The sequence below is a fragment of the Dasypus novemcinctus genome, chromosome 6 (genome assembly GCF_030445035.2).
Source record: "Dasypus novemcinctus isolate mDasNov1 chromosome 6, mDasNov1.1.hap2, whole genome shotgun sequence".
NCBI lineage: Eukaryota > Metazoa > Chordata > Mammalia > Cingulata > Dasypodidae > Dasypus > Dasypus novemcinctus.
Genome location: NC_080678.1, coordinates 103,269,650 through 103,292,738, shown reverse-complemented (window position 1 = coordinate 103,292,738; position 23,089 = coordinate 103,269,650).

Here is a 23,089-nt window from a genome sequence, read left to right as displayed (position 1 = left end):
GCACACTTCAGCCCGAGGGGTGACCGCATTTCCCCCTTCTTTTCAAATAAGGGCCAGGATGGCAGCAGTAACAAGTAGCCGAGGCCCAAGAGGCAGTAAGCAATGAGGGAAGCAGGGCTGAAGAGGGAGGTGAGTATGACAGGGATATAAATGTACAATTTAGGGGGCGGTATCTTGCCGTTGCAAGCAAAGGTGGCCAATGTCCAATTCTCGTTGATCTTGGTGGCTATAAGGTCCATCTGCTGTTAAAAGTCCAGGATGACAGCGCGTTGCAGGTAGTTGATCTCTCCTTGGCAGCGAAGACATTGTAAGAGAGGATTACTTTTTCCTGCCAGAGGCTTACTGTCCAATTAAAAGGCTGATGACTGGGGTTGGTGAGTGCAATGGGGAGTGTGAGGAAAAGAAGGGTGGCAGTTTTGGACAAGAGGAGGCTTGGTGAAGTCATTATGGGAGGAAGATAAGGAGTAAAGCATAAAAGAGGATAATAAACAGAAAGGCGATGGAGAGTAGAATTCGTTGGCCGAGGTTCCAATCTTCTGGAGCGGTAGCGGCTAGACAGATGGTGGAAAATATTATCAAGAAAGCAAGGGTTATGAGGAAGAAATAAAGTATTAAAGGCTGTGGGGGAAGTAAGAAGATCATTTAGAGGATAGGGTTGAGAATGGTATGTTTAAGACAGAAGCTTTGTGGTTTGTAGGAGACTGTTTTATAAACGAAGGAGAATGAGGGCAGTAAATATAGTAATGATAGATAGAGAGATGACAGTGAGGAGGAGTCTTTGTTTAAGGTTCCAATCGTCTGGCGCAACAGTGGCTAGGCCGATAGCGAGGGGTGTTGCTAAATAGACAATGGCTGCAAAGACAAAATCATCTTCTGTTTCCTTAAGAATAACTTTTCTTTAAATACTTAGTAGCATGCAATATTAGAAACCATTTCCTAAAAGCAAGTTGGCAGGGGAGCTTGGTTGCTGTTAATCTTTCCTGTTATAAAATTACCTTTTATTATTATTATCATCAATTCAGTTTTATATATATATATTTAAGAATGACCTTTTGGAATGAGCCATTTAATACCTTAATGTAAACAATGCTTTATTAAACCTTTTATTATTATTTATAACCATATAGACTATTGAAGATAAATTTTATGTTTACAGAACACATTCCCTTACGTAAAGTTATCACAATACCTTTTACACTTGCCACATGCAAATTAAGTTTCAAGAGTTTATGAAAAATTAGCCATCCTACTTTAGGACAAAATATGTCTTTTTGCAAAACTTATTACATTTCCGTTACCATTTTTACAAACTTTTAACCTTTTTAATATTCATATAAGTTTTACATTCTTCATATTATCCTGTGAAGAAAAATAAGTTATTCATTTTAATCTAGGCAAGAACAACTTTTTATGAAGACGTACAGTTAATTTTGTTAATTAAGACTTACAATTTTTTTTAAATTGTAGATATCTTATTAACATTTAAACTTATGTATTAATATAATAAACTTAAGTATTAATATAAGCACTTATTTAATTTTTGGCCATTTGAATAGAGCTCTTTTAAAGATTTCTAGTAATTTATATTTACCATCCGGAGGTATCATAATATATGTTGACATTGAACGAACAGACAGACAAACACAGAACAATTACAACACATTAACAGGAATATATATTTACAGTTGACTCATAACTCTTACTTTCTTGGTATAGCTGCTTTTAAATCCTTTTTTATATGGCATATCATAGATTATACCCTTCAAGATTTCTTGTGGACTTCATGTTGCCTGTAATAAGCCAGGAGGGAATCTTTTACCTTCCTGCTCCACAGCAAAAGTGACCCTATCTATAAGGCGAGTATAGGTGTCCGGGTCCCAAAGCTGACATGTGGTAAGCCACGGATTAAAGGGGAGAAGAAGGTCCCAATATACTTGGAGCTGTTTCAAAGAGATCTTACACCGGTGAGTGTCTAGGAGACCGGCGAGGGCCCGAACTTGTGGGGCTTGCTTAGCAGATAGGATGTTACCCATTGCTAATGGCCTTTTGGAGCCGATAAGAAAAGGGGCCCTTACCTTGAGAGCGCGGCGATGGGAGCCGAGGTGCGCGGTGAGACGAGGGGTCGGAGCTGGTGGGGCTCCGACGGTGGTCGCGGGCCAAGAGAAGGCCCCAACGAGGGGAGGGTGGGACGACGAGCAGTGGAGCAAGGCAAAGGGGAGCAAGCGCAGAGGGGAGGAGGCAGAGGTGAAGGCAGGGGTGGAGGTGCTCAGGCACGCGCTCCTGAGAGTTTTATTGGCGCCTCTTAATCATAGCGGGTTGGTATAAGCCCCCGACATGGAAGGAGCAAGCCATCCAGCGATTCTCCCAGACCGCCGTGGATCGTATGAGGTAGCCAAGGCTCAGGTAGCAGCAATGTTGCACTAGAGAAGTCCCAAGGTGAGAAGAGAGGAGGGTGTAGGGCTGTGGTAGGATTACTTCAGACGTGCAAGCGCACGCTCCCGAGAAATCCAAGGCTCCTCTTAATCATAGCAGGTCGGTATAAGCCCCCGACATGGAAGGAGAAAGCCATCCAGCGATTCTCCCAGACCGCTGTGGATCGTATGAGGTAGCCAAGGCTCAGGTAGCAGCAATGTTGCATGAGAGAAGCCCCACGGTGAGAAGAGGGGGGGGGCCGCCAGGTTATGGAGTAAGGCTGTGGTGGAGTTGCCTTGCCCCACGTTGGGCGCCAACTGCGACGGTTTGCTCGGTCGGTAGAGGTGGGGTCTGGCTGTGGACGAGGGGTCGGTCCAGCTCTGGATGAGGGGTCGGTCCCATTTGGGACGAGGGGTCGGTCCCACTTGGGACGAGGGGTCGGTCCGGCAGCAGATGAGGGATCGGTCTCACAAGGGGTTGCGTGGTTCAGCTGACGGGGTCGCCCGGCGAAGCCGGCGATGAAGGGGTCACCCAGAGAAGCAGGCGACGAACTGGGGACAAGGGAGGCCAGGCCCTTGTCGGGGGCTCTCAGGACTGGAGGGCGCACGGCAGAAGAACTACCGCGGAGACAAGGTAAACACGAAAGTGCACTTTATTGAGGGAGAGGCAATAGTTTTATAGGGGCTGGGGAAGGCTGATTGGTCGAAGCCACGCCCTGTTCTGATTGGTTGCCGGTGAAAGGTCAGTGGGCGGTACTGGATGGGGGAGGGGTGGTGGTTAGGGATTGGCTGTCGCTGTTGCTGGGGGAAGGGGCAGGGTTTAGGGATTGGTGGCTGCTGTTGCTGGGGTGGAGGGCAGACTGGAGTTTCCCGCCCACACCTGGCTGTTGCTGCTGTCGGGGGAGGGAAAAGGGCAGACTGGATTTTCCCGCCCACGCCTGGCTGTTGCTGCTGTCAGGGGAGGGGAAACAGGCAGACTGGATTTTCCCACCCACACCTGGCTGTTGCTGCTGTCGGGGGAGGGGAAAAGGGAAGACTGGAATTTTCCACCCTGTGCCTGCGCAGGGAGAAAGAAGAAGAAGGGTGCCGCCCCATAGGCATCATGTGGTGCCATCCGGGAGGAGGGGCAGCCACGGAAGCATGGCTGCCGAGAAGGGGAGACCGGAGGGCACTCTGCGCCCATGCCGAGCTTCCTTCAAGGGTGGCGGTGAGTCCGACCAGCCACCCTATTATGGGGGCAGCGGCTTGGCCTGCCGCGGCCGCTCCCCCGCCGGGCCACACTTCAGCCTGAGGGGTGACCGCAGTACTGGATGCACTTCTCCCACTTCCAGTTGTAGACACTCTAGGCTCCATGTTGTGGTGGTTGACCTTCTTCAACTCCATGTTAGCTGAGTGGAGTAAAGTCCAATAAATCAAAGTGTAGGAGCTGAAGTCTGTTGAGGCTCTGGGCCTGGGTGTCATATTATCAGTCCAGAGATTCAAATCCCCTACATATATCTTGAACCCAGCACCTACTACAATTCCAATAAAGTAGCATGCAAGTCTTGTGAAAAGAGATCCCTCTGAGTCCAATTCCATCACGCAGAAACACCAGCTCTAAAGAAGTGAATCCCTTCTGCCATGACCATAGAACCCGTGGGTCTCTTTATCCCTCAAAAGAACCAATACCTGGGGTTGTATCTACCTTATCTGTCTCTTAGACTCTGTTCAGTTGTACATAGGGGTATTCCTTCTGACAACCTCCAGACTCTTTTTTAGAGACTCACAGCCTTATAATCTCATTTCTCCTTTCCATTTCCCCCTTACATTAGGTAAAACAGCTTCCTGAAGTCGTGTTATTATATGTAGACAGGGATATTCTGCTGATCCGCATTGAACCTTTAATTCAAGGTCATTTTCTAGTTGCATCTTCAGCTGGTATGTGGTAGTGATCCCTCGGTGCCAGGGAGGCTCATCCCCGGGTGTCATGTCCCACGCTGGGGGAAATGCATCGCATCTACATGCTGAGTTTGGCTGTGAGAGTGGCCACATTTGAGTAACATGAAGGCTGTCAGGAGGAAACCCCCAGGCACAATGCTGCTCTAGGCCTTGTTCTTATTGCAGGTGTATAGGCTCAAAAGTGTAGCCATTAGTATCAAGAACCCACTGTTGGGCCCTCCTTCCTTCCTGGTTCTTGACGTTGCACCTGGAGGATTGCCACTGCTCTCCCAGGGCCCACAACAGTGACCCCCCGGCCAGGAGCCCAGTACCCCCTGAGCTGTTGTTTTTAATTGTTTCCACTATGAGTATATATAGACATTACCATATACCCTGGGCATATGCCCTGTATAACTCCCTGTCAACCATATATATCCTGTCAATAACATCCCATATCAGTATTCCTCCGCTGCCATTATTGAACCACTCTGTGATCCAAAACTTCCCGTAAAGTGAATCCAAACAAAATGTCAGCTTCAGAAGAGTCTTAGATCACCGAAATTCATATATACAATATAAAATACTTCCTCAGATCCACCATAAAATATTTTCCCTTCCACAGCAATAATCTTTTAACTTATTCATATCATATTTCCTGAAACTGATGTACAAATTCTGAAACAATAGTTTTCAAACAAGGTGACATCTGTGCTTACTATGTGGTCCACACTTTAGGTTGTACAGTTTTCTAACTTTTTTTAGTTATCCTATGTTTTGTCTTATGGTTTTCATTATTAGTCTGTTGTCCCCTATATGTTTTTGGTGTAATAGCTGTTTTATATTCATCCTCGTGTACTCTCACATAATTCCTCTCTTGCCCCCTTATTTACCTTTGTTCCATCCATTCCACATCCATTTTCCCCTCCCCTTAGGGCCCACAATGCCTGCCAATCTAATGCCCTGGGAGCCATCCTTTCTCACGAGAGATACAGTTCTCTCTATTTGACGGCATTAGTCTTCCCCAGGATATGGGTCCACCCCACCCAATGGTAGAACCCAGCTTGGCAAAATGAGCCTTCAGCTATTCCCTCCGGAGTCCGTCCCGCATCAGACCATACCCCCTGTGCATCCTAACCAGGTAACCCTCCTACTTATACTTTGATACGTTTTACTCAACATTTTGTTCTCAACGAACATCTGACACTCTCCCATGTTCGTATGTTGCCCCTCCCTCCCCCCTATTTCTTGGACAATATTACCCCTCTGCCCGTCCCCAGCCCTCCTCAAACCCAGAAAACCCCACCCAAAGGTAACCCCTTGCCCCCATTTTGTCCCTTCTTTGTGCTCATACTTACCGCCAGCTCATCACAGATTCCACCCCTGCAGACATTAACTCACATCCTTCCTCCACCCCCCGATTTCCTGTAAGCCACTTTTCCAGACTCTAGCTCTCTGAGGCAGTTAACTTATTTCATATCATTGAGGTCATGTAGTATTTGTCCTTCAATGCCTGGGTTGCTTCACTTAACATAAGATTCTCAAGGTTCATTCATGTTATCACGTGCGATTGTAGTGTATTGGTTCTTACAGCTGAGTAGTATTCCATTGTGTGTATATACCACATTTTATTGATCCACTCATCTGTTGATGGACATTTGGATTGATTCCAACTTTTGGCGATAGTGAACAATGCTGCTATGAACATTGGTGTACATATATCGGTTTGTGTCCTTGTTTTCAGTTCTGCTGGGTATATACCCAGCAGTGGTATTGCTGGGTCATATAGCAAATCTATGGATAGTTTTTTGAGAAACCACCAAACTGTCCTCCAGAATGGTTGTATCATTCTGCATTCCCACCAGCAATGGATGAGTGTTCCCCTTTCTTCACATACTCTCCAGCATTTGTATTCTACTGTTTTTTTCATGGCTACCAATCTTATGGGAATAAGATGGTATCTCATTGTAGTTTTGATTTGCATTTCCCTGATAGCTAGAGATTTGGAGCATTTTTTCATGTGCTTTTTAGCCATTTGTATTTCTTCTTTGGAGAAGTGTCTGTTTAAATCTTTTTCCCATTTTTTAAATGGGTTGTTTATCTTTTTGTTTTCAAGATATATGAGCTCTTTATATATGCAAGTTATAAGTCTCTTATCAGATATATGGTTGCCAAATATTTTCTCCCATTGTGTGGGTTCCCTTTTTACTTTCTTGACAAACTCCTTTGAGGTGCAGAAGGCTTCAATTTTGAGGTAGTCCCATTTATCTACTTGTTCTTTTGCTGCTCGTGCTTTTGGTGTGATATTCATGAAGCCATTTCCTATTACAAGGTCCTGTAGATGTTTCCCTACATTGCTTTCTAAGGTCTTTATGGTCTTGGCTCTTATATTTAGGTCTTTGATCCATCTTGAGTTGATCTTTGTATAAGGTGTGAGATGGTAATCCTCTTTCATTCTTCTACATATGGCTATCCAGTTCTCCAGGCACCATTTGTTGAATAGGCCATTCTCTCCCAGTTGAGAGGGTTTGGTGGCTTTATCGAATATTATATGGCTATATACATGAGGTTCTATATCTGAACTTTCAATTCAATTCCATTGGTCTGTATGTCTCTCCTTATGCCAGTACCATGCTGTTTTCACTATTGTATCTTTGTAGTATGTTTTGAAGTCAGGAAGTGTGATTCCTCCTATTTCATTTTTCTTTTTCAATATGTCTTTGGCTATTCGGGGCCTCTTTCCTTTCCAAATAAATTTCATAATTCGTTTTTCTAGTTCCTTAAAGAAGGCTGTGTTGATTTTTATTGGGATTGCATTGAATGTGTAGATCAGTTTTGGTAGGATAGACATCTTAATAATATTCAGTCTTCCTATCCATGAACAGGGACTATTCTTCCATTTATTTAGGTCTTCTTTGATTTCCTTGAACAGTCTTGTATAGTTCTCGATGTATAAGTTTTTTACCTCTTTAGTTAAATTTATTCCTAAGTATTTGATTTTTTTATTTACTATTGTGAATGGTATTTGTTTCTTGATTTCCTCCTGATCTTGCTCATTATTGGTGTACAGAAATGCTACTGATTTTTGCACATTGATCTTATAACCTGCGACTTTGCTAAACACATTTATGAGTTCTAGGAGCTTTGTTGTAGATCTCTCAGGGTTTTCTATATATAGGATCATGTCATCTGCAAATAATGAAATTTTCACTTCTTCCCTTCCAATTTGAATGCCTTTTATATCTGATTCTTGTCTCAGTGCTCGAGCGAGTACTTCCAAGACAATGTTAAATAGGAGCGGAGACAATGGGCATCCTTGTCTTGTTCCTGAGTTTAGAGGGAAGGATTTCAGGATTTCACCATTGTAAACAATGTTGGCTTTAGGTTTTTCATATATACTCTTTATCATGTTCAAAAAGTTTCCTTGTATTCCGATCTTTTGGAGTGTTTTTATCAGGAAGGGGTGCTGTATTTTGTCAAATGCCTTTTCTGCATCTATAGATTTAGTCATGTGGTTTTTTTCTCTCAATCTGTTTATATGGTGTATCACATTGATTGATTTTCTTATGTTGAACCATCCTTGCATACCTGGAATAAATCCCTCTTGGTCATGGTGTATAATTTATTTAATGTGTTGTTGAATATGATTAGCAAGTATTTTGTTAAGAATTTTTGCGTCTAGGTTCATTAGAGAAATTGGTCTGTAATTTTCCTTTCTTGTGGTGTCTTTGTTTGGTTTTGGTACTAGGGTAATGTTGGCATCATAGAAGGAGTTAGGCAATGTTCCTTCTGTTTCAATTTTTTGGAATAGTTTCAACAGGATTGGTGTTAGTTCTTTCTGGAATGTTTTGTAGAATTCACCTGTGAAGCCATCTGGCCCTGGGCTCTTCTTAGTCGGGAGATTTTTAATGACTGATTCTATCTCTTTGCTTGTGATTGGTTTGTTATGATCATCAATTTCTTCTTTCGTCAATATGGGCGGCTTATGTGTTTCTAGGAATTTGTCCATTTCCTCTAAATTGTCATTTTTGTTGGAATATAGTTTTTCAAAGTATCCTCTTATGATAGTCTTTATTTCTGTGGGGTCAGTGGTGATACCACCTTTCTCATTTCTTATTTTGTGTATTTGCATCTTTTCTCTTTTTTTCTTTGTTAGTCTCGCTAAAGGTTTGCCAATTTTGTTGATCTTCTCAAAAAACCAGCTCTTGGTCTTGTTTATTTTTTCAACTGCTTTCTTATTTTCTATTTCATTTAGTTCTGCTCTTATCTTTGTTTTTCCTTCATTCTTCTTCCTGTTGGGTTACTTTGTTGTTTTTCTAATTCCGTCAAAAGTGCAGTTAGTTCTTCAATTTTTGCTCTTTCTTCTTTTTTGATGTATGAATTTATGGCTATAAATTTCCCTCTCAGTACTGCTTTTGCTGCATCCCATAAATTTCGGTATGTTGTGTTATCATTATCATTTGTTTCAAGGTAGTCCTTGATTTCTTTTGAGATTTCCTCTTTGACCCACTGTTTTTCTAAGAGTGTGCTGTTTAATTTCCAAATTGTAGTGTGAAGTCTGGGCCTCTGTCCCTTGCAAATTTCCAGCTTCACTCCACTGTGGTCAGAGATATTGTTTTGTATGACTTTGATCTTTCTGAATTCATTAAGCCTTTCTTTGTGGCCTAGCATATGGTCTATCTTGGAGAATGATCCATGTGTGCTTGAGAAAAATGTATATCCTGCTGTGTTTGGGTGTAATGATCTATATATGTCTATTATATCCAGCTCTTCTAATATACTGTTCAATTGTTTTGTTTCTTTAGTGATTCTCTTTTGAGATGAAGAACATGATTTTTAATGTTAACACATACACAGATACCTTAGGAGTGGGAGGCAGAATTCAAGCACATGTGTACACACTTGAGAGAGATGTGTTTGTGAGAGGTTTGTGTGTGTGTGAGTGTCATCGGCATTGGTGCATGAGGGCACGGAGGAGCGGCCTGGGCCACCCCCCGGAAGTTTGTGTTCCTTCTCTGCTGAGAAGTGTCTTTTGATGGAAAAGTTTGAGACATACGGGCGAAGTATTATCATTAAAGCGTGAGTCTAAGCATCCAGCACAGGAGGATGCCTTATTGTTTCTACAGGCGATCTACTCATATCTCAAATTCTGAAACTCTGTTATTGTATGAATGGAAATTCCATGAAAGGCAAAAAAAATTCCAGAATTCTCAGGTCTATTATCAATGAGGTGTATTTTGGATATCAGCAGGACAGAGAATTTAATCTGAACACTCGGCAGATGGTGGCGGGAACCCATTCAGTGGCTGTGCATGTCCCCTTGCCTTAGACGGACCCTGCCTTGCCCCTCTCCACTCACAGCCTGGAAGCCTGTCACCGTAGCCTGGGGTGGATCTCTTCTGAGGCCACTGGGCATGGCAGCCTGTGCCTGCTGAGCCCCAGGCACAAAATATTTGGCAACAGGTGGTGAAGTGGGCAGTGAGCAGGTCTTCATGAAGCCTGGCTGCCCGGAAATGGCAGAGAACATCGAGAATCGCTCAGAGAGGGGGTGGCTAGAGAGGGCCCTGGGGTGAGCGGTGTGAAGACCACCCCAGCCTGCCCACCTCCAAGCCCAGCCCCCAGGGCTGTTTCCACGAGGACTTGGGAGCCCTGGGCAGACCTCCTGGTGTGCTGGACGAGCCCTCCCAGGCCCCCATGCCTGTGGTGTTGAGAAGGGAGAATGCTCGCATGCCAGCCCGTGTGTATCCCAGAGGCCCCTGGCGAGGCATAACAGGACCCCGGGGACTTAGAAGATGCTTCTCTGCTGCCAGCGGTGCTATTTTTAGCTCCCTCCCACGCCCCCTGCTGTCCCAGGTGTTTGTCAGCACAGCATCCTGCACGCATGGAAAATGGCCGTCACCACTGGGTCTGCCTTGTGTGGCCCTGGCAGTGTATCTGGGGGACCTACCGGCCTGGCCGTGCCTCCGAGGCCGACAGGTTGCTGTGAGGGAGCTGCGTCTCCAGCCTTTCTACTGGCCGTGGGGCCTGCTGGTTTGGGTGAGGTGAGACCAGCGTGAGCAGGTCTGCTGTCCCCAGCCCCTCCCTGAATGCCGGCGCGTGGGGCAGCATCACCAGCCCGGCGGGGAGCTGTCACACTCAGCTGCTGTGCTCTCCAGCCCCCTGCCCATGACAGAGGAGTGCTCCAGACTTGAGCAACATCCCCAATGTTGGGGAACATGGCGTTGGCCACATTCGGCCACATGCGGTCCAGATGTGGTGGAAGGCTGGGGTGGCCTCAGAGTTGGTCCACTGCTCCCCTTTCCAGCCCTCCAGCTGGCCTCACCCTGTCACTCATGGCTCAGCTCAGATACCACCTTCCTGGGAAGTCTCCATCCGCCCTAGTTAGAGGTCTGTCCCATGCTCTTTTTGGCGACTCCCCACTCTGTTTCGATGTCTCGTGTGGTCATCATCCATCTGAGGCTGCACTGCTGTTTATGTGGCCAGCACTTCGCCTCTTTGGCTGCAAGCTCCCTGTGGACAGCAGCGGTCTTTCTTTGGTTTTGGTCTTTTTCTTTTCTGATCTCCTGCTGTGCCTGGAGGGTGGCCAGGGAGCATCGGCTGCTCACTAGCAGTGTCATAGCCAGTCTCCAAAGAAGCCTCTCCATGTGTTTGGCTCCTGGTGTTCACATCTAGGGGCAGAACCCTCCTTTGAGCCGGGCTGGCTCTGTCGTAGCTGGTAACTATGGGGGCATGGGGGAAGTGAGGAGCGGGAGTTCTGAAGCTGGGTGGGAAGAAGAGCCTTGCAATGCCTGCTCCTGGAGCAGCTAGCCACCATGTAAGATGCCTGAGCTTACCTTGTTGTGACAAGAGTGGGCCACCTGGAAAGGCACTGGAAGGTGAGCTACTACATGAAGATAGACAGAGAGAGAGAGAGAGATACAGGCCCCCAGCATGTGAGTAAAGACGCCGTTTTAGAAGCAGATCCTTGAACCCCAACTGACATCAGATAGATCAGAGATGAACCGACCAGCTGATCCCTTCCTGAATTTTTGACTTAAAAATCATGAACAAAATAAAGTGATCATTTTAAGCCACTTTGGGCGGCGGACTTGGCCCAGTGGTTAGGGCGTTAGTCTACCACATGAGAGGTTTCCAGTTCAAACTCCTTGACCCGTGTGGAGCTGGCCCATGCGCAGTGCTGATGCACACAAGGAGTGCCCTGCCACGAAGGGGTATCCCCAGCGTAGGGGAGCCCCACGTGCAAGGAGTGCGCCCCATAAGGAGAGTCACCCAGTGTGAAAGAAAGTGCAGCCTGCCCAGGAATGGCGCCGCACACACGGAGAGCTGACGCAACAAGATGACACAACAAAAAGAAACACAGATTCCCGTGCCACTGACAACAACAGAAGCGGGCAAATAAGATGCAGCAAATAGACACAGAGAACAGACAACTGGGGTGGGGGGGGGAAGGGGAGAGAAATAAATAAAATAAATAAATCTTAAAAAAAAAAGCCTCTTTGTTTTAGGGTGATTTGTTACCCAGCCATAGGTAATTTGAACAAAGAGCCACTCTTTAGTGAGCTCCTTCCCCAAGAGCCATCTCATGCCCTCTGTCTCGGTGTCTCTTGGCCTCTCTTCCCAAGCTCTCCACCCTCAGCCCCCTGGGGCTTCTTTCATTTTATCACACCTTTTGTTCTTATACCCCTGGACCTTCACACATGCTCTGCATGCTGCGGGGATTCTCTTCCCTTGTGTTCCCTCTCCCCTACCACTTAGCTGATGCCATTTCTGTGGTGTGCTGGTCACTGGATAACAACTGGCCTTCCAGGGAAAAATGTCCCAGGTAGTAGCATTTGCCAGTTTCCGGGGAGCAACTGCTCCCATCACAGCTAATTTCACGGTACCAGATGCCACCGAACCCAGAGGCAGGCATTGGTATCTACACTTCCCAGACAAGGACACTGAAGACCAGAGAGGTTCCGCCACTTTCTGAGATAGTCACTGGCAGATATGGGCTCTGGTCTGCTAAGCCTCAAAGCCCCTACTCTCCCCACAGCACCACACTGCCCTCCTGAAGAACCAGTGGCTGACCGTGAACACAGGCAGTTCCGCTGCTGGGCTGGCCCACTTCTCCCGTAGGCCACTGGTCCTCCCGTGGTGTCTCGTGAGTTGCCGCTGGCCCTTCCTCATGCTCACCAGTCCTAGCCAGTTGCATCCTATCCTTTCTTTCTTGGACATTATGCTGTCTAGTCTCTGCAGTGCATGCGGTGGTCATGGAAGCACCTACCAGTTCAACTTGAGGCTCGGTTAGCTGTGTGTAGCATTCAGGTTAGACCGGCTGCTGCAACAACAACCCTAACATGTCAGTGACCAAATGCAATAGAATTTAGATATTATTCATATAAAGTACCATTGCTGGTAGGGGTGGAGGGACATGCTCCACACAGTCATTCCAGGGCCTCGGCTCCTGTGGATCTGCCATCTCCCAGGGGCTCTGAAGACCTCTGCTAGATCCTCTGCATCAGCCTGGCAGATGGGGAGTGAGAAGGAGGGACCGTGAGGGGTAGTTTTTGTGGAGCAAAGCCTGGCAGTCGTTCACATCCCTTCTGCCCACACAGTGCACTGGCCAGAATTCAGGCACCTGCAATAGATGCTGAGAAATGTAGGAGTGTGCCCAGGAATCAGAAATGGGTTTGGAGGACCTCAAGCCAGTTTCTGTAGTACCTGGATTGCAGAGTCCCAGGCTGAGTAAGAATCTGGGTGAGGTCTCCGGTTGTCCGTCCATAGCTGGGTCTGCCCTAATTAATAATTACCATGGCCTAAATAGAGAAACTGAATATTTGCTGGTATCTACCAGGTTACAGATCTGACTTTATGCAACATACATTCTTAATCCTCTGTGTGGTAAGTATTATTATTATTATCCCCATTTTATAGGTGAGCAAAAGGTGCTTATGTTGTTTGTCCAAGGTGCATACGTTTCCAGAGTGTTATTTCTTAGTCCCTGCCCCTCTGCTCTGGGGTTCCCTCTGCTCTGCCACTTTTGGTCCCTGCCTTCAGCTTGAAGCTACTCCACTTCTTAAACACCTGAGGAGCAAAGGGACGAAGGGGCTTAACCTCCTCCTCTCTCTGTGTGCTGTAGAGAACAAAGGCATCTTCGCTGTTCCAAGATGACGTTGCCCTTGCCCTCCCTGGTGTTGTTAAAGGGCTTTGAGCTGAAAGTGGTTGCCCGCACTCATCCTTAGGATTTGAAAGCACCGTCTGCTGCTCAGCTCTTTCCTGCTTTGAATATTACCTTGAGTGGCTCTTCGCCTGGAACACGAAGAGCATAAGTGGGCTGGATGACAGAGGCTGCTTCCTGGGTCCCTCATCTTTCTCCCCATGGTGCATCCCCGTAGCCCATTCCACTCAGTTCAGATTTCATATTTAAGGAGAGTTCAGGAGTTCACTGGTGAGAAAATGGGATTGAAGGTGAGTAACAACATGAGCAATGTGGCTTTTTTCTCAAATCCAATGGACCAGATTGTAGGTGTCCGAATGAGCTTTTCTTGTTCTATGCAGTCCAGTGTAGTCATCAAGAGCCTGCCCTTTGAGCTGGACAACTTGGCCTCAGACCACAGTTCTGCTACTTGCTGACTTGTAGACCTTGGGCAAGTTAACTTCTTGGGTCTTCCATGTACTCACTTGAAAGGAGGAACTGGTGGGAACAGATGTGGGTCAAGCTGTTGAACACCCACCTCCCACTGTGGGAAGTTCCAGATACGGTTCCTGGTGCTTCCTGAAAAAACAAAAACAACAAGCAAAACAAGCAAAAAAATCAACTCGGGGTAAGCGGCTGTGGCTCAATTAGTTGGGCTCCCATCTACCATATGGGAGTCTCTGGGTTCAAGTCCTAAGACCTCCTTGTGAAGACAAAGCTGGCACATGTGCAGAGGAGAGCTGATGGCCCATGTGCCATGGAGAGCTTATGCAGCAAGATGATGCAACAGAGGGGAAGCGAACTTGGCCCAGTGCTTAGGGTGTCTGTCTACCACATGGGAGGTCCACGGTTCAAATCCTGGGCCTCCTTGACCCGTGTGGAGCTGGCCCATGAGCAGTGCTGATGCACACAAGGAGTGCCGTGCCACGAAGGGGTGTCCCCTGCGTAGGGAACCCCACACGCAAGGAGTGCACCCTGTAAGGAGAGCCGCCCAGTGCGAAAGAAAGGGCAGCCTGCCCAGGAATGTTGCCGCACACACGGAGAGCTGACACAAGATGACGCAACAAAAAGAAACACAGATTTCCATTCCACTGACAACAACAGAAGCAGACAAAGAAGAACACGCAGTAAATAGACACAGAGAACAGACAACGCAGGCAAGGGGGAAGGGGAGAGAAATAAATAAAAAAGTAAATCCTTAAAAAAAAAAGATGACAGCAAAAGGGAGACAAGCAGATACAGAAAAAACATGCAGCAAATGGACACAGAGAAGAGACAGCAAAAAGAAAAGGGGCAAGCCACAAGGGGGGGAATATATAAATAAAAATTGATCTTAAAAAAAAAATCAACTCAGGGAAGCTGATATGGCTTGGTGGTTGAGCACTGGCTCCCCACATATGAGGTCCTGCGTTCAATCTCTGACCTCTGGTACCTCAAAACAAAACAGAAAAACAAAAAGAGGAACTGGTAATGGGAGCTGCTTCGTGAAGCTGTTTGGAGGATAAGAAGTATACAATGCTTAGAGTAGTGACATATACAGAGTAAGCTCTGTATATGTTTTAGCTCTTATTATTATTTCAATCTGGTCTCCTCTGGGAGACCGTGACTTTTTTTCTAATGTGGACCATGACAGTAGAGGGTCACCCTCTCTTCTATTATGCCCTCCTCCAGTCCACTGACTTCAGAGAGGTTCACACACGATCACATGGCCATCTCCCCTGCTGGAAGGTAGACTTTCTGAGGTCTGGAACAGTGTCCTCTCCAGCTTTGTATCTGCAATGTCTATCTAGTGCGTGTGTCTGTTGAGTACTTGCCACAGGCTGCCTGCAACGTTGAACCCATGCTTATGACCGGCTGCCCAGGGGCTGAGGCCTCTTTGAGGACAGGGACCCTTTTATGTTCATCATGTTCCTTAGCAACCTATGACAGTGTCCAACATCACAAAACACTCTTTGAACAAATGCAGGATTGAAAGGATGAATGATTTCATCCTTATTTGAATGATGAGGGAGTCTTCTTGGGGACAGCCTTGATAGTGCTGATTTCATTCTTTTTAATGCTGTCCTGGGTGACATCTCTCAGCATTGGAAACTCACCTTGATTTTAGGAAAGCGTCAGAAGTAGTTTGCAGGCAGGTGGCATGAATAAGAGAGGAAGCCAATGGATAAGGGATCTCTGGTCTTATAAATATGTAATTATGAAGTGTTAAATCTGGAAGTTTTAGGTGGTTTGTCAATTTGTGAGCAATTTCCAAAGAAAAGTTCCAGAAACGTTTTGAGTTTTGGAGGCATTGGAATAAAGGTGTACTCCTCCCCCAACTTCCCACCACAAAGGGACAGCTGTCATTTTGAATATTAACTATGGTCTCTTAAATTCAGCCTTGTGAACTTGATAGCCTAGCTTTGGCACTGAACAAAGATAGTTTTAAATCCCAGCTTTTCCTTTCATAAGCTTGGTGCTTTTGAACAATTTACTGAACCTCACCAAGCTGACTTCCTATACTGATAAAATGCAAATACTGAAAATACCCACCACATTGAGTTTTTGGGAGGGCTAAATGAGATAGATGATCAAGATGAATACACAGCCTTTTGGAAGTGCTCCATAAATGGCACTGGTGATGACAAGGTGGACTTAACTGTAGATGCCTCTCCATCAGTAGCCACAGTGAGGATGCTATGGAGAGGAGGAGGAGGCTGCTGGTGGGAAGTGTGGAAGTCAGGGGCCACAGTAAGTACCAAGATGAGAGGACAGTAAGGCATGTCTGTTTCCCTTGGGACACAAAAGATGGAGACAAAATTTAGTATGAAAGAAAAAATGGCATCCAAAAATGCTCCTTCCCTCTACCTTTACACCATTCCCCTGCCCTCTGTGCTACTATAGGAAGGAAGAGAAGGGATGGAAAGGGGTGGGAGGATGGGAAAGGAATAATTTTGGAATATAAGACACCTTACTTTATAGGGTTGTTTCTGTGGGCCTCAGTTTGCCCATCTGTAACATGAAGGTTGGATTAGGCAATCAGGTCCTTGCTTGCAGCTCCACCAATCACCCATGCTTTGGAAGAGCTTTGCCTTTGCTCCTAACTGTTGTTTCCCCACACCAACCCCCTTCCACAGCCTCAGGCAGACATGAACAGGAGCAAAGGGAACAGAAAGGGTGTCAAGTGCTGGAAGGCATGGAAGTCACTTCCTTCAGAAGGTGGAGGGTCTGCAAAGAGGCTTTTGAGTCAAGGGGCAAGACTGCACAGAGCCGGGTGGGCAGTCTTTCCATGCACCCCTCCATCCACCATCCTGGGGCTGGAATACTCACAGGGGACTGGAGTGAGTGCTCGGTGGGCCACAGGTGCCTTTTGGAGCATAAGGGCAAAGAAGATGTGTCCATCCTAGCTCCTGGCTACCAGTTTCACGCGTTAAGGAATATGTACTTCTCTGATACGCGGGGGCAGGCCGGGCACTGGCTTTAAGGTTTACATAACATCTGGTATTTGTCCTTAGACTTTTTCCTCTCCTGGGGATTATGTGTTGTGAGGCACCAAAAGCATTTGTCTGCACACTGATCTCCTCCTGGAAGACTTCCCAGATTGAACTTCTTTCCCACCTTCCACCTGCTCTAATCTCAAATTTGTTTTGCCACAGTCATTCAGTTAAACAAATATTTTACTCACTGGCAATTTGTCCCACACTGGGCCAGGCTATGAAGAGAATACCAAGAGTATTGGTCATAGTGGCGCTGGATGAGGGGTGGACGCAGGCTGTCCTTCCTCTGCTGGTGAGTGGGGGCAAGGGCATGGACTTGGGGGCACAAAGACCTGGGTTCAGCTCTCGCCTCCACCACCGAGGAGCTGTGTCATCTTGGGCAAGTTGGCCATCCTCCCCCAGCCTCGGTTTCTCTTCCCGATGGGATGAGGACCACAGAGATAGTTCTGTCTAACCCATAAGAAATACTCAATAGATGTGCCCACTATTTTAATTATGTCTCCATCTGAAATGATGTCATTTAGCAAATGTCGATAGAGTCAACCCCACCTTTGAGCACATCTTACCAAAGCACTGTGTTAGGTGGGGATGTAGATGACTCCCGAGAATTCCACCTAGCTTCCCTTGCCTGGCTCTCCAGCTAGGTTGTAAGCTCCTAAATGTAAGCTGCCTCTTCTTCATTTATCTCTGTATCCCCTGCCCCAAGCCAGCAGTGTGGCATAAGGCAGGTCCTTGGGAAACACTGGGTGAATGAGTGAACAAATGGTCATTCAACAAATTCTTGCTAATGAATTGGCTAAGAGTCCACACCTGTTAAATGTACATTTCATGCACTGTCTCTCTTTCTTGTCTGTGGCTTCTTGGGCTCTGAGGGCATTGAGATATTTCTGGAAGCCAGACATCAGGCCACCTTCACCAGGTCCCAGGCTCCAAGCAGAGGAGACAGCTGTCCCTGCCTGGGCTGCCACAGCATATGGAAGCCCTGGGGTGGACTTGCAAAGTTAACCTGTCTGCCCTCACCCCGGCCTTGCTGCCTGAGGCTTGGCCCGGGCTCCTGAGAAGTCTTATGCCCAACTTCCACAGAAAAGAAAGAGTATTTTGTGTGCTCCATGTGTGTCTAAGTGTTGGGTGGCAGCTTCCTGCCAGACAGTCTTCTCCTGTGTTTGATAAAATGACAAATTTGTTCTCTTCTTCCCCATCCCACCTTACCCCACCCAGCTCCTTTCATTTGCCATGTGAAGGGGCCTCTGTCAGGCCAGGCACCAGCCATCTCCAGGAGAGCCAAGTTCCTCATTGTGCTGTGATGTCCAGAACCATGGCACATCAGATGGAGGTGGCAATTTTAGCTCAAACGCAAATATCCTGTCTTAGAACAGAGCGGTCATAGTTTTTCCTGCACACGGGGAAATAACAGCACAGAGGTGAATTGCCAAGTCTCTTTACTGCTAATTAACCCTTCTGTGCACACTTGAGTTGCCACGTGAGCCCGGTCTGCATTTCCTTGGCACCAGTTGGCGGCCAGGATACGTTGGCTTGGATGCCTCAGTGGGCTTTACCTGTTGCTCCCATTCTGTCTGCTTTGAGTGCAGATACTTGTTTTTGAGCTGGGCTTGCTTTGACTTCTTTGATGAGGCTCCACGTGTATGGGCATGTGCATCCAGGGGTTGGTTGGTTTATCCCAGTCCAGCGCTGTTAATTGGACCCTGGGGAAGTTTTCAACATGCTGTGAGGGATGGGGCCAGGGAGCTGCCACTTGTCAAGGCCTCACAACCGACTGTGTTCTGAGCTAGCTGCTCTGCACCTGAGCTGATGAAGCCTTGCAGCAGCCCAGAAGGGTAGGTGTGCCTCAGAGGCTGAGACTACAGCTGCCCAGGGTCACACGGGTGTCCCAGGAGGTAGGACCTCAGGACCTTGGGCAAGAGTCATGGTCCATTTGAAGGTATTCCTGCCATCTGTCATTGAGTGCTGACTGCAGGCCTGGCCCTGTGTGCAGAGCTGGGGATCCAGGAATGAAGGAGCCCAGCTTTGTCTTTCAGGGAGCACATAGCCCTGTCTGGACTCTTGGACTTCAGGGCTTAGGGTAGGTCCAGGAGCCGTGTCAGGGCTGTGTATGAGGTGAGGCAAAGGTGCTGAAGACAGAAAGGCTCCCCTGAGAATGTCACACTTGCAATGTGGATGAGGAGGGGAGGACTCTGCCGGTGTTTGAATTTAGGTTTTTTAGCTGGAGTCTGAGATTCAGACAGGGATTGCGCAGATCTTAGTGTACAGCTTGGAGCATTTTTACCTGGATATGTACCTGTGTAACCACCAGTTCCTGGAGGCAGGAACCACACTCTCTGTTTGGTTAAAAAATAGAATTCCACCAGGAGTGCTCCAAGGAATTCAGAGGAAATGGAGCTCCATGACCCTGCCCCCAAACCTGGTTTCCATCAGAAGGGAGAAGATGAATATTCATGTATCTTGATCTCTTTTTGCATCACTTACATTTTGCTTTCTCTGGATTTGAAGCTCCCCACCTGCCCTTGGGGTTCTGAATAATAATTATTTCATACATCACATCTATTGCACTGGGGGGGCAGAAAGAGGGAGAAGAAAATAAACTGGGGAAAGTGAATGACTGGACACCTTGAATAGCTTAGCCGGCTTCGTGCCCATGACCTGAACTTTATCTGGGTCTCTGGCCATGCGCATGAAATATGTATCTTATTAGGTAGCCGGATCTCTGGGGTTTGCAAGAGCAGGGCTGCTGCTAGGCTCTCACATGTGGGCCCTGCATTCATTCTTAGGGGAGTGCATTTGGATCTGGGTAGATGCAGAGGGAACCAAGAGAAAGCAGAAAGCTGCTGGGATTTCTTGTCTTTTTTCCTTGAGCTCTTGTAAGCTTTTACTTAAATCATCTCACTAGGCAAATAGTTGCTTTACTGTTTTGTGGGTCTTGATCTTGCCTTTGAGTTTAGATGATAAACTCATCCACAGGTGACAGTGCCTTGCTCTTCTTTTGCACTATTCCAGCACACCCTCAGTCCCTCATCAATGCTCATTGTGTGCACTGACTTTAGGGTCTTCATCAGAATTGTTTGTCACTTGCTATCCCAGGGACATGAAATTGGACCTGGTTGTAAGCTTAATACAAGAGTGCTTATCTCTGGGCATCTGGATGAACCTCCAAATTCTCACCGTTGACCTTGGTGAACAGCAGGAGAAAAGTTTGGCAAAGTCACAATAGCACACTTATAGAGAACTTGCCGTGGGCCAGGTCCTGTATGAAGGACCTTACATAGTAGAATCAGTTATGATGCTTCTGGTTGCAAGTAGCAGAATCTCTGATTTAAGTTGGATTAAACATTAAGGGGATTTCATTGGCTCATATCATTGAAAAGTCAGGTAACTTCAGGTGAGTCTTGATCCAGTGTCTCAGTGATGTCATCCAGGACCCAGTTTCTTGCTGTCACTCCAATCTACTTTTCGTGTGCTTGGCCTCATGCTGAGGCTGGTTTGCTGCTGGTTCTAAGAGGGCCACCTGCAGCTCTGGAGGGCACATGCTTGGGTCAGTCTTGGCAGACAGCGAAGCAGTTTTGTTCTTGCCTTCCTAGCCCAAATCCTGCACGTCACTCTAATTGAGACTGGGGTGTGTGGTCAGTGTCCTCAGAAACTCAATGCTCCCCAAATGGAAAACAGGGTCTGCAAGGAAAGAGGAAGATGAAAGTTTAGAAAGCAGTCAGCCGAAGTAGATGGGCTCAAGTAATTCTCACAAAGCCTCAGCGAGGCTGGCACTGCTGCCACCCCCATTTATAGACAAGAAACTCAGGTACAGAGAGGTCTAGTAATTTGCCTTAGCTAGTATAAACTCACATCAGGAATTAAACCAGGACAATTGACTCTAGAACCTGTTCTTCTAACCACTCTCGGACAAAGTGCCTTTTTAGGGCAATAAATCATTTTTGTCTTTAAAAATTGAGATAAAATTCACCATTTTCAAATGTGCATTCCAGTGGTTTCTAGTATATTCACAAGACTGTGCAACCATTGCTACTACCTAACTCCAAACATTTTTTACCATCCCCCAAAGAAACCTTGTACCCATTAGCAGGAACTCTCCCTTCTCCCTTCCCCCAGCCACTGGCTACTCTACTTTCTGTCTCTATGGATTTGCCTCTTCTGGACATTTGTATAAATGGAATCATGCAACATGTGGCCTCTTTCTCTTAGTCAATGATTTTAAATTTTTTATTGGGATCAGCTGTGCCTGAAGTCAAGGCTTCTTCCACCTCACCTTTCCCTTCATGAAATGGACAGTGCTGCTCAGGGACTGGGAAGGAATTTCTCTACGAGAGGGAAGGGGGAGAGAGGGAGGTAGAGGGAGAAAGAGAGGGAAAGGAAGAGAGAGGAAAGGGAGGGAGAAGGTGGGAGAGGGAGAGAGGCGGCTTGGGATGTGTGCTCTGTTTGCTTTTTGGTGGTGCCACCAGCCTGGGGCTCTGGGAGGGCGGGATGTGCTTTTTTCTATACCCAGTACCTATGGAAGGCCTGGTACATACTCTGCTCGGTCATCATTTATTCTGCATTCTTGAGGATCTCCTCTAGGTCAAGCTATGTGAGAAGCCCTGGGAAGCAGCAGTGAAACAGTCCCTGCCCTCCAGGGCTGCTGGTTGGTGCTGAGTTGTGTGTGGGCCTGAGTGTATGGGAGGGCAGATGATAAATGCACCAACAAATGAAAAATTTCAGGTGGCACATGGAGCAAACTGAAGAGGATGATACAGTTGCAGTGTAGAAGGGCTACTTAGGAAGGGTGGTCTGGGAAGGCCTCCTGGTGAGTGGAGACCTGCCTATGGAGAGAGGCAGCTGGGCATGGGGCCACGGTGTCCCAGGCAAAAGTCTGCGGGAGGCACAAGGTTGGCATTTGATCCAATTAGAGATGACACAGGATGCTACCGCCTGTTCCTTCTGCTTTTCCCGTGGCTCCTCCCACATCAGGACCATCCTTTACCTGCAGCCTCTGCCCCAGCTGGGTTTGGCCACTGCAAAAAGGCCTCAGCATTTCCTCCCTATTTATCAGGTCCCTGGAGGTGCTGGGGTCTGTGCTTAGCTGGCTCTTTCTGTGAGTTCAAATTTTGGGTCCTGATTTCATTTTACTGATTTAGGCCTGAGGTTGCCGATCAGCTGTCTTCTTTTTTTGCTTTTAAAAGGCAAATTGGAGTATTTGAAGAGCCTTATGCTTTCTCTTCCAACGTCGCATCTGTCAGGTTTGAGGGAATGCGGGCCCAGGCGGGGGCAGGCGCGCTGTCCCTTGCCAAGGGGCATGATGTCAGTGATGCTGAGTGCCGCTGCCTGCCCCGTCTGGAGGAGGAGGAGTTCAGGCCCATAAGGAGTTGGTGCGGCTGAGGGGGAAGACCTGGCACACACAGGCATCTTCCTGACCCCGGGCTGGGGCGGCTTGTTCCCCTGAGCTCTAACTAAAGGCGCTGCAGCCGAGGGGAGCCCTGAAGCCGCCTGCTGCAGGCTGGGGAGGTTCGGCGGTGAGCAAGGTGAGCAAGCCAGCCTGTAGCCCTGCCCTCCCAGGGCTCACCAGTCCCGTTGGGGACCCTAATTACACACCATTCGGGGACTGGGTTGAACTCACTTGAACACTCACACACATGTTCCCTGCCCAAGAAGCCTGAGGTGCAATGCCATGGGATGTGATGGGGCACCCGGCGGCACGGGGCTGGCAGCAGCACTGCAGGGCAGGCTTCGCTGCAGAAGTGAGACCTAAGGCTGAGCAGACGTCAGCCAGGCCCGGGGCAGGGTGACGAGGGTGTGGAAAGATGGGTGCGTTTGAGGGCTCTGGTGGGGGACGGCTTCGAGAGGCAGAAGACAGCATCTTCCCGACCCCTGGGACCCGAGCACAGAAGACAGAAGAGGACGGAGAATAGCCACTCAAGCCCCAGGAGGCCGGGGGGCTGCCTATCCCTCATTGCTCAGCCCCTCCTGGCTAGCACGGCACATAGCGTGAAGGCGCCACCAAGGGCTTAGTGATGGAGTGTGGAGTGGTGCCCTGTGGCTCCTCTAACAAATGACCACACACCCAGTGGCTCGAAACAAGCCAGATTTATTCCCTCGCAGCTCTGGAGGTC